A 12,400-nucleotide genomic window follows, 5' to 3' on the forward strand; every position below is an offset into this window, starting at 1 on the left:
CCATCCTCTGTGGTGTCTTGGCCTCAGGTCAAGAGGGGTCAGCGCGTCCTTACGGATTTGTTATTGCAATAGATTACTGAAATATTGAGCGCTTACTACGTGCCAGGCCCTGACAGGCACTGTAAGACCGCCCTCATAGGTTTATTCTCTAGTGGTGGAAACAATAAAATTGTCACAAATACCCGTGATGATGTAGTGCCAACTGTGACAAGTGGTAGGAGGGGAAAGTGGAGGAGGAAGGGAGAGTGTCCCCTGACCTAGTGAAGGCGGGTGATCAGGTAATTCTTCTCCCAGGAAATGAGCGGGAGTTAAGGTCCTAAAGGAAAGAAGAAGAAGGAGGGGGAAAAAAAAACAAAACTTGGAGAAACTGGGAGGAAAAGACATTTCCACAGAAGAAACAGCAGGTGTCTTCAAGGGCTTCGTATTCAAGAAACTAGAGTGTTTCCTTGACCTGTGTGGGTCAGCTGGTTGGGCGTCATCCCGCAAAGCAACAGGTCGCTGGTTTGATTCCTCCGCAGGGCACATGCCTGGATTCAGGTTTGGTCCCAGGTCAGGGGCATATGAAAGGCAACCCATCAATGTATCTCTCACACATGGATGTTTCTCTCCCTCTCTTTCTCCCTCCCTTCCCCTCTCTATGAATGAATGAATGAATGAGAAAGAAAGAAGAGAGAGAGAAAAGAAAAAGAGAGAGAGAAAAGAGAAAGAAAGAAAAAGAAAGAAAGAAAGACAGACAAAGAAAGAAAAGGAAGGAAGGAAGGAAGGAAAGGAAGGAAGAAAAAAAACAAACTAGGATGTTAAGTTCTTACCTGAGAGCATTGGAAAAACCGAGTTTTAAGCAAAGGGTGATTTTACCATACTTGTGGATGTAAAGGGATTACTTGGACTCTATTGTGGGAGGCAAAAGTGGATGTAGATTTGTATGCCCATGTTCATAGCATTATTCATAATCAAAAAGGTAGAAGCAACCCAAGTGTCCACCAATGGATGAATGGATAAACAAAATGTGGAATATCCATACAATGGAATATTATTCAGCCTTAATAAGGAAGGACATTCTGAAATATGCTATAAATGAATAAACTGTAAAGACATAAACAAGTGAAAAGGCCAGTCACAAAAAAACAATTATTCCATAATTCCACTTATATGAGGTATGTATAATAGTCAAGTTTATGGAGACAGAAAGTAGAATGTTGTTTACCAGAGTAGGGGAGCATAGGGAGTTTGTATTTAGTGGATACAGAATTTCAGGTTGGGAAGGTAAAAATGAGATGGACATGGTGATGATTGCACAGAAATGTGAATTTACTTAATGCCACAAAATTATACATTTATAAATGGTTATAATGGTACATTTTATCTATATTTTACCACAGTCAACCAATCAATAGATGTAGAGATCAGTCAAGAGGCTATTTCAGCCCTGGCTGGCGTAGCTCAGTGGATTGAGCGTGGGCTGTGAACCAAAGTGTTGCAGGTTCGATTCCCAGTCAGGCCACTTGCCTGGGTTGCAGTCCACAGCCCCCAGCAACCGCACATTGATGTTTCTCTCTCTCCCTCTCCCCCTCACTTCCCTCTCTAAAAAATAAATAAATAAAATCTTAAAAAAAAAAGAGGCTATTTCAATTGTTCAAGCAAAAGGTGATCCTGATTTAGACCAGGACATCCACATTTTGTTGTTGTTCTTGAACATCCATCAGATAAAAGTTTGACTATCACCTAGATTTTATTTATAAATTATAATATGTACCAATATACTATTTACATTATGAAACATACATAAAAAGATTTTTAAATCATAAAAATAACAGTATATATAAGAGTTCTAATAGTTTATTCCTGTTTCCCAGTAGATTGCCTTCTTATACTAGTGGGTATGTGAACCTCACTTTGAAATCCACTCACAGACTTCAATAGTGGCAATGGGGAATAAAGTCAATCATTAAATAGATAAAGAGGGTTGGAGCCCTGGCTGGTGTAGCTCAGCAGATTGATCACCAGCCTGCAAACCAAAGGGTTGCTGGTTTGATTCCCAATCAAGGTATATGCCTGGGTTGTGGGCCAGGTCCCTAGTAAGGGGCATGTGAGAGGCAACCCTACACTGATGTTTCTCTCCCTCTCTTTCTCCCTCCCTTCCCCTCTCTCTAAAAATAAATAAGTAAAATATTTAAAAAATAAAAATAAAAAAATAAATAGATAAAGAGGGTTGGGAAGGAGAGCAGATCCTAAATTTCTCCTGGTCTCTCGAACCAGCCATTGTGGCATGCCACTAGGTGACATTCATAGTGGTGGGAAGCTCCTGAAGAAGACCACATTTGGAGGGTAGAAGATGGGAAAAAGACCTTGACTGTCATTTCAATTATGACATCAAAGAGGAAATGCTAAGTAGACACTTGGGGGTGGGGATCTGGAGTTTAGGAGAGTTCTGGGGATGTCCCTGGGGTTTAATTGGTCGTTGAACTGTGGGTAGGAGCTGCAGGTGGGTGTAGATTTAGGGGAGGCTATCTTGTGGTTGGCTTTTTAATGGTGGAATCGACTAAAACATGTTTCAGTGTCAGAGAGGAAGATCTGGTTGACAGTAAGAGGATTATAAGTATATAGGAGAGAGATGATCTGGTTTACTTTGTGATTCTGAAAAGGCTGGAGAGGGATCTAAATTTCTTGATAATATCGAGTTTACCTCTGGCTGCAGCAAAGAGTGAGGGGAGCTTGGGGACAGAGGTGTGAGGGGAGTGGAAAGCAGAAAGGTGCATTGACCGTAGAAATGTGGTAGAATTTCTAAATTGTATGAAGGATGTATTTCAGGTTGATGACCATTAATTCAGAATAGAACCTTCTTTGTGATTAAGTGGCTTGTCCCAGCAGCTTTCAGGTGAAAGTGAAGAAGGTGGAGAAGGTGGAGCAAGGATTCACCTGAGAGTTGAATGGCAGAGAGAAGGCTAAGAGTGTTATTGATGTGATGGGCCATGGAACCAAAGGTACGGGAGGACGGATGTGAGGTGAAAGAGAACAGCTCAATTGGAGAAAGTGTTCCCAGGTGCTGGTGTCATCATACTTATGTAGGCTGGAGAAGGGACCAAAGGTGGTGGTGTCTGGCTTCTGAAAGGGCCAACTGTGGCTCCTGCAGTCTCAGGACAAGCTTATCTATTTGGAGGTCCTCCTACCTCCTACTCCAGGCCACAGAAGCCTCCAGTGTCCATGCCTACAGGCACCTGCTAAACAACAAGTGGGACTTTAAAGAGGTTCCCTCCCCAAGAGGCAGGCTCTGACCCACATGCCCAACCACTGCTGCTCACTTCACTCCAAACATCATGGTTACAGAGTGAAGTCCTAGAAACCGCTCATGCTTGGCACCACTTGGGCCCCTTCTGTAGACTTCAGTCCAGGGCCAGGAGGCTCCAGAGACCCATTCAACCATATGTACAGTTAATATTCAAACTCATTGTGAACACTGCCAACCATGGGTGGCCTCTCTGAAGTTCTGACCTCTCAAGCTTATCTGAGGGCATTCTGTCTTGTGGACATGTCGAGTCCTCTTTGTGAGCATACCTAGAGTTATCATACCCACCTCCTAGAAGTTTGAACTATTTGTTTTCATTCATCAAACACGCATTCATATAGAAGAGGAGGAAAAAACACCCACATACCCACCATACAGGTTGGAGACATTTGTCACTTCATGTCACCTTTATTCCAAGCTCTCGTACAACAGAATGCCAAGAAAAGGATGGAGCCCACAGGGTCTAGAGATGGGGGCTGGGCCCTCCTGGAGCCCTGGTCTTCAGGGACAAGCTGTGATCCTCCATCTCTTCAGAGAGGTCTATGATTGAAGCTTCAACATGCATACAGGGATGGGATGGTGCCCCAGAGATCACCTGACCAATACTTCAATTTACCACCTAGGAGGCCAAGCAGGCCCAGGCAAGGAAACAGGGTTTCTCCATGAATCTACCTGACACCTTGTGTATCTGCTTATGGGCAGAGTTGCAGCCAGATCCTGTGGAAGGGATAAAAGTCTTGGAGGTCCCTGCCCGTGAAAAGAGAGCAGAGCAAGGTTTCAAAGGCTCCTCAGTCACTGAAGAGCCCTGCATTAGTGAGATGGGCCAGAGATACACCTTGACCTTGGCATGAGATGACTCCTCTTAGGAAATAAAAGCAGATTTGCTATGGCTAGCTTTTATGAGGGCTTCACATTCTTATTATCAGAAGGGCTGCAGAATACAAACCTGGAGGAGCTCACAAGGGATAAGAGAATGATTTTCTTAAGCAAGCAAAGTTCTTACTGTTGGCCTGCACAGCCCTCACAGATATAAAAGCCAGGGCTTCCAGGCTGGGCTTTTACATGTTAGTTTTTAGTGGGCCTGTCTGAAAGAAGAGCCTTCAAGGAAGTTTTCACAGTCAAGTGTTCTTGGGAGAGAGGGAAAGGGGCAATAGGCTTGAGTTTGTAGAGAGTAACTTTTCTACTTTACCTTATTGGTCTCCCTTGGGCAGGGTGTGGAAGCTGCAAGATGGGCTGTGAGCCCCAGAAAGGGTAGCTGCATTCCAGAATCCACGGGATTTGGGAGAAAATCTGGAGAGGGTTGGCCAGGCGTTCTGCATACACAGTAGCTGGCTGTCTGCTGAGTATGGAGAGGCTGGGGCGAGGCCAGTCCAGTCTAGCTCGAGTGGTGTGGCTCAGGCAGGAAAGAGGGTGAGGGCGCTGTGGGTCATGTGCTGAAGAGGAAACTTCTCCCTGTGTCCAGATTGCCTCCCTGAGGAAGCCACTCCCCATCCTTCCGTCTCCCCTGAATGTAACCATTTAAGCATCCTGTTATCCTTTCTCCACTCCACCCTCTATTGGCTGGAAATGGCTGTGCTGTGGCCAAGAGGACCTTGCCAGGCAGAGCCATTGGCTTCTGTCTCAACCCTACTTCTAAGATTTGCCTGTGATCATTCTGAGAGTTTGGGGCTGGCGAGGGCCTGGGAGACCCCTGATGGGTGTACTGGACTACAGGACCTTCAGGCCCCTCCCCCTGGAACCAGGACAGGATGCTGGTACCACCTTAGGGAATACACAAGATACAGGCAGGAGGAACTGTCGGGGGATTCTCCAGAGCTAGATGAAGCAGAGGTATCTGGATGCATGAGGAACTGCCAAATGGACTAGGGACCATCCTGGAGGCTATGCCCAACATTTATCTGCTATGAAGTTCTACATAGTAGAGAAGGATATTTTCCAGGGCCCCTAGACTGTCAGGAGTACAAGGGGTTATGACTAGAAAAGGAAAGAAAGGTGTGCTGGGGAGGAAACCAGGCAAGGTTCTGGTGTTGGGGCCTGTGGCCTTGAGGTTAAGATACCCTGAAAGCCTGGGCAGCTTCAGTCCCTTTCATAGCCAACAGAGCCAAACCCTGCCCTCCTCAGGTTCGAGTTTGTGGATGAGGCCATGGTCACCACCCTGTCTCAGTGTCTATGCTGTAGTCTTAGGAGACACAGCAAGATGTGCCTCTCAAGAATCATGAAAAGATAGCTTGCAGAGTACCTTCTGTGTGGCCTTATAAAGAGTTCAGAGTGGAACACTTGTTGAGTTCTGAACAATTAAATTTATGAGCAATCCCTCAGATTTGCAAACCCTTCAGGGGCTGAGATTAAGGGGCATGAGAAACCTTCTTGAAGTCATCTGGCTGAAGAACCAGAATTCTGTCCTCTTTCCTGAGTGTGGGCCAGCTCTCCATTTGGTTATCAAAATGTCGTGACTCTAACACCTTGTATGGAAACAAGAGATTTATTAGCCCTACCCCCCACCCCCCCAAAAAAGCAGCACTGTGACCTCTAAAATGGCTGCCCTTGGCTGCAGTCCTGATGTCTGGGAGTAACTTATAGACTGTCACCCTGCTGCTTGACTGCTCCTTCTGGGTACAGTGGGAAGGAGGGCCTCAAGGGCTGGGTCTTCATTTCTTCAACAGAGTGCCAGAGTCTTCTAACCCAACAACTAAGTTGCTATATGGCTCCAAATCAGAGATTTTTTACATGTGCTTGCTTCTAGTTACAGTCTAGTTAGCATTCCACCTGGGTCTTCAATTGCTAGCAGCAGTTGAGTTTCTGATGGCATTGGTTGGGTGACATGCAACCTTGGGGACTGGCCACAGAGCACAGACTCCCTCCCAAGAGATCCGTGTTACTCAATGCATGTTTGATGTAGGTGTTGGATGGTAGGACCACACAAACAGACTCCCCCTTCATCAAACAGCTGGCTGCCCCTGATGTGGAATCCGGGGAACCAGGTGTTCCAGCTAGGTCAGAGAGCAGAGTGTGTGTGGTGCATGATGAAAAGGGTTTCTTTCCCCACTCACTTCACAAAGAAAGATGAGCTCAGGACCCAGCCCTCTATCTAGCCTTCTTACTGTCCCACAATATTGTGTCTAACCTTAACCCTAACTCACAGAGCTGCCACATACTCACACCTTCCATGTAGGGGCAAAGCTGGGCAGAACTAAATAACATTTTAAAGCCAAGTTACTGAAAATATTTGAGGAAAGGCTGAGTTTATAAACTCAAATTTGGCTCTTAACCTGCAGTGGTTTCACTACCATGAAACCTTGCTGTTGAAGTGCAAAATAATGAGCCGTGATCACTATATAGTGCAACAAATGAGTGTGGAACATCATCTAGTTCTAACAGTGAGGATACAAGAGGAGACCAATAAAACTAAAAGCCACCTTTGACTTGCCTTGTCTCTGAGCTTCCTACCAGCCAACCCAAGAATCACCAAGGAGCCTGGGTTTACTGAAAAGGAGCCAGGTGGCCTTAAAAATATATGGAGAAACTCTGAATGTAAAACATCACGTCACATAAAGCCTATTGATCAATAAGAAGTGAGATTACTTCTCAAAAATCCTGTGATCTCATAAAATTGGCAAGTCAAGCTGTTTCTATGTCTGCACAGGCAAAGGCAGATAACAAGAGAATCGAGTCCAGAAGCTGTCATAGTTTTGGCTCCTCCCAGAATGGGCCTCTAGTTGGAGGGCCTTTTTATTTTTTACATTAAATTTTTTTTCAATTAAAATTTACATGTAATATTGTTTGCTATTAGTTTTAGGTGAACAGCATAGTGGTTAATAATTTATTTTATAAAGTGGTTTCCCCACTATTTCCCGTACCTACCTGGTACCATACCAAGATAGTGATTACAATATTATTGACTGCATTTCCTATGCTGTGCTTTACACCCTCATGACGATTTTGTAATTACCAATCTGTTCTTCTCAACCCTTTTCACTCAGTCCCCCAACCCCCTTCCCCTCTGACAACCATTAGTCTGTTCTCTGTAGTTTTGGGGGCTCTTTGAGTTGTTTGAAAATATGACCTCGTGAGACTCCTTCTCCAGGAAGCCTTCTCAAAATCTCCAACTCTAATATTATACTTCCCCAGTGGTACTAGTTATCTCACAAAAATGTTCTGCCCCTTCTGGACTGTGAACTTGGATGATAACCATTCCATACTCAACAATATCTCCAGCACCTGGTGTTGAATGCAGCAAATAGTAAGCATTCACTAAGTGACTTCCTGAGCACCTACTATGGACCAGGCACTGTGCCAGGTACTGGGGATAAAGTGGTGAATAAGACAAAAGTGACTCTTTAACTTGGTGGTGAAATACAGATTTAAACAAAAAGATGTAGACAATTGTAACATAAACATGCAAGCACAATTAGGACATGTTGAGTGAAGAAAAAGAGTGCTAGACACTTGCAAGAACTTAAAGCATTCAGGAAGGTCCTGGAAGGCATCCCTCAAAAGGGAATGATTAAATTGACATTTGTAGAATGAGAAGCAGTTATTTAGCTGTGGAGGAGAAACTGCCTGCAGGTGAAACTGCCCGTGTAAAGACCCTGAAGCAAGAAGGGATTTCGAGCATTTTAGGCTGTGAGGGAAGGCTAGGGGAGTTCCCCAAGGAATAGATCTTACAAGGCAGGCTGGGAAGCATGGAACTCTTTGTAAGAGAAAATCACTTAAGAGTTTGATGCAAAGCAGAGGGAGTTAGCAAGGCACTCAGGGACCTGTGTGTGGTATCACAGGGGCAGAGCAATGGAGAGAATTAAGACCCCCCTTCCATGTATCTTTTATAGACATTTAATTTACATAAAGCACAAATCTTACGTACACAGTTCAAATTTTCACTTATGTGTACATACATAATATACCCACCACCCCAATCAAGATAGAAAATACTTTAGCAGGCCCTCCTCCCCCGAAGATGATTCCTAGTTCATCTCTATCACCATAGGTTAGTTTTGCCAATTCTGAGTTCCACATAAATGGAACCATACAGTATGTACTTTTTGCATGTCTGGCTTCTTCCCAGTCACCATGATGTCTGAGATTCACTTATGTTGTGTAGTACAAGTCCCCCACCCTCCCCTAACTGGTATTCCATTGATAAATATACCAGTATTTATTCATTCTACTGTTGTTGGACATTCAAATATTTTCCAGGCTTTGGCTATTATGACTACTATGCACATTCTTGTACAAGTCTTTTGGTGGACATAAGCCAATCACTTCTATCAGGTATATACCCAACAGGAAAACTGCTGGGTCATAAATATTTTTAGCTTTAGTAGATACTCCCCATTCATTTCCCAAAGTAACTGTACTTGTTTACACTCTCACCATTAAAGTCAGTCCCAGTTTTGCTGTGGCTAGATAGCTCAGTTGTTTAGAGCATCATCCTCATACACCAAAGTGGTGGGTTCTGTTCCCTTCAGGGCACATACAAGAATCAACCAATGAATGTGTGAATAAGTGGAACAAATTGACGTAAGTCCCAGTCCCACTTCCTCACCAACACCTGTTATCATGGTCTTTTGAAGTTTCAGTCACTTTCATGGGGGTAGAATGGTAGCTCTTTGTGCTTTTAATTTGCATCTCTTTATGACAAAGTGTCAAGAACCTTTCTTGTTTGAGATACTTGAATATTTTCATTTATGGTGTGGCTCAATGGATTGAGTGCTGGCTTGTGAACCAAAGGGTAGCCAGTTTGATTCCCAGTCAGGGCACATGCCTGAGTTGCAGGCCGGGTCCAAAATAGGGGGCAAGTGAAAGGAAACCACACATTGATGTTTCTCTCCCTCTTTCTTCCTCCCTTCCTCTTTAAAAAATAAATATTAAAAAAATAAAAGAATTATTGGTCCTTTGTCTTAAAAAACTAATTTGTAGTTTTTTTAATATATATTCTGAGTTGTGAGTTCTCTGATGGCTGATATTACATAATGCAAATATCTTCTCCCAGGCTGTGGCTCCCATTTTTATTCTCTTGATGTCTTTAAGAAATTTATTTTTTTGAGAGGGGAAGTGAAGGAGAAAGGGAAACACTGATGTGAGAAAAACATCAACAGGTTGCCTCTTGCAGGCCTCCAACCTGGTACTTGGCCCGCAACCCAGGCATGTGCTCCGACTGGGAATCAAACCAGCAACCTTTCAATCTGTGGGACAATGCCCAACCCAGTGTGCCACACTGGTAAGCCCTTGATGTCTTATAATAAACAAATTTTTAGACTTAATAAAGTTGTTTATCAATGTTTTCTTTTGTCACTCATGGTTATCACTTTTTGTGTTCTGATTGTCTAGTCCAAGGTCCTGAAGATATGTTTTCTCTGAGAAATGTTTTGTAGTTTTCAGAGTAGATGTCTTGCATATCTTTCATTAGATGGCTAGAAATTTTATTTTTGGCAGGGTGCTATTATAAATGGTAATATTTTAACTTTTCATTTTCCAATTACTTTTTGCTTGCACATACAAACAAGTGATTTTTGTGTATGTTGACAATCCACTTATTAATTGTAGTAGTTTCTAGATTTGATGTCAGTCTCAAGAGGAAAGAGTTCAGTATTTCACCATTATACATAATACTGCCTGTACGTTTTGTGGGTAAATATCCTTTACTAGATTTGGGAAATTTCCACCCATTCCTAACTTGCTGAGTTGCCTTACTCTCCTTTGGTTTTGAAAGGCTGAAGACTATGTGTACAGTCAGTTTCGTCATTGGATGTTGGTGGCAGTGGGGCAATCAAATGTGAAAAGATACCAGCCTACTCCAGGAGGCACCCTGGGGCTCATGCCAGCAGTTGTTGGCATACTGTCAGGCTTTCCACCAAGCCTCTGTGGGCTTGTCTTTGCCAGACCATCTGCCTGTCCTTTTCCAGTAGTTGGCTGTGACAGACATTACTTGCACTCACTAACTGGTTCTATACTTCCTTGACTCCTTAAGTGAGAAGATAAATTCAAGTTGGCATAATACAAAAATGAGCATGTCTGACAGCTCCCATCTCAGTTCAGTAGAAGTCTGAAGACTCCAGGATTTCCAGATTTAGACCAAGTAGCAGATGGAAGAGAAAAGCTGGCCCAGACACTAGGTATACTTGGAGAAATCATGACCTAGGGTGAAAAGCTACAGAGGAAATCTGTTGATGGTATGGAATCAAGACTCAGAGAGGCATCTGACACAGAGATACATCCAGGGAAAAGTTACCCTAAGAGTGTGTTAGCCCAGCACTTCTGGCTTTGTCAAGACGCCGTTTAGACACTTACAGAGAATAGGTCTGGGGTTCTGATCATTCACACCTAGAGATAAACCCAGCACCAGATTCTGGGCAGCTCTGAGGCCTCGTCAGAAGCTGAGCCGGATCTCCAGGCTGTCCAGAGCAGTGGCAGGGTGGGATGTTGTGTACTCACTGCTGCTGAACAGCAGCTAGACACAGAACTGCTGCCTCATAGCCCTGTGACTTATTTTTAGATCTTTGACTCACAGGCCTAGACCAGGGCTGAGGTCTTACAGAGAAGAGGCTTGTTCAGGGGCTGGATCTTGCGAGTATGGGTCTTGTTCAACACCATGTTCACATCTGTATCAGACCATAGTTGCAGTGATACAACTTCCAGTAGGACACCATCTCTCGAGGCCTCCATATTAGATGTCTTCTCTAAAACACATGATATAATTTGACAGTCAGATTTGTGTTCCCCAAGGTTCATTCTGGTACTGCACAGAACATGATTTGGAGTGCAGGACAGATGGAAGGTGACCAAGGGAGAGGTAGCAGTACAGGCAAGAGTTGAAGGTGCTTCACACTAGAAGCAGATTGCTGCTTTAAGATGGTAAATGACTACAAATATTTACCTTTTTTTAAAAGGCCACATTCAAACGTCAATAAATGAGTAAAATGATATTTATAATACAAATAGAATTGGGCAGAGAGGAATCTGTGAGGTATTTTCCAACAAATTTCTAGACTAATGAGAGGAGGTGGCAGAATGGGGATCCAGGGCAGAGCAGAGGGTGCTGCTACCTGGACTGGTCTTGGAGTGCTAGCATGCAGAAGCCACATGCCTGGAACTCTGAAGTGCTTCAGATTTGAGGCAGCACATATGACAGAGGGCTAGAATGAAAAGGAGGCTTGAAAACAGGAATACTAATCTAAGGTCTGCCTGCACAAGTAGTGAACAATCCTGTTTCTCATTGCTGCAATTAGAATGACCTGTAATCAGGCCACAAACTCCTGGGAAACACAAACAAGTAAAAGGAAGGCTCTTCTCAGCAGGTATCTGTGGGATCTGGAAATACTGGCACCTTTTAACAAAGCCCTCTGAAGTTCAGAGATCTCAAGGATAAAGATCACTACCTTAAAGCAAACCCTACCAGACAACAAATCTTGGGCATATACAGTTGCTATACAATGGCAACTAACTCTTCTGCATCCTACAGAAAGGAGACCAAGATTAACAAGGTTAAGGAAAGAAAATAAGAAAAAACTTACGACAGAAAGGATGGATCCCATAACTCTTAACTTATATTTGAGTAAAAGAACATGGCTGATGGTATCAAAGAAATTATCTAAGAAATAATAAAATGAGCTAGAGAGACAAATCTTTAAATCAAAGGGTCTATGAACTATCCAGCATTAACACTGGGATAAAACAAAGATGACCCAGAGGAAACCATCATAAACAATTTTTTAACACAAAAGACAGTTCTAAGTTGAGATATATATCTATATCTATATATATATAGAAGGGGGGGGGGAGAGAGAGAGAGAGAAGTCATCGTTAAAGAAAAAGAATCAGACTGGCATTGGATTTAGCACCACTGCATGTTAGAGGAAGGATCAGCAATTGAGCTAAGAATGCTTTTTTTAATTTTTAAAGAGTTGTTAAGTAAAAGGGAGATGATATGTCAGAAACCTTACTATTTGTCCCTTTACATATACTTTCTTAGAAAGCTTCATAAGGAAGGATTATAGAAAGGGAATAGAAAACATGGCATCCAGGCAACTGTGACTCTAACTTATAAGAGCAATGAAGAGAAATCCCAGGATACTGACTTTGCTGAAGATCTCAAAAGTGGTATATTTGGATTTTAGCAGG

The 12,400-nt window shown here is 43.2% G+C and overlaps 1 protein-coding gene across 1 annotated transcript in view; it reads right to left on the reverse strand.

Annotated features, from left to right (window-relative positions):
- The window catches only part of GARRE1 (granule associated Rac and RHOG effector 1), a 91,963-nt gene extending 87,300 nt beyond the window's left edge, over nt 1-4,663 (reverse strand). The window contains exon 1 of the mRNA XM_036012790.1: nt 4,473-4,663. The gene's annotated coding sequence lies outside the window, so the exon portion shown is untranslated. The remainder of the gene's footprint in view (nt 1-4,472) is intronic.
- Between the last annotated feature and the right edge of the window lie 7,737 nt (nt 4,664-12,400).

The sequence above is a fragment of the Phyllostomus discolor genome, chromosome 12, assembly GCF_004126475.2.
Source record: "Phyllostomus discolor isolate MPI-MPIP mPhyDis1 chromosome 12, mPhyDis1.pri.v3, whole genome shotgun sequence".
NCBI classification, from domain to species: domain Eukaryota; kingdom Metazoa; phylum Chordata; class Mammalia; order Chiroptera; family Phyllostomidae; genus Phyllostomus; species Phyllostomus discolor.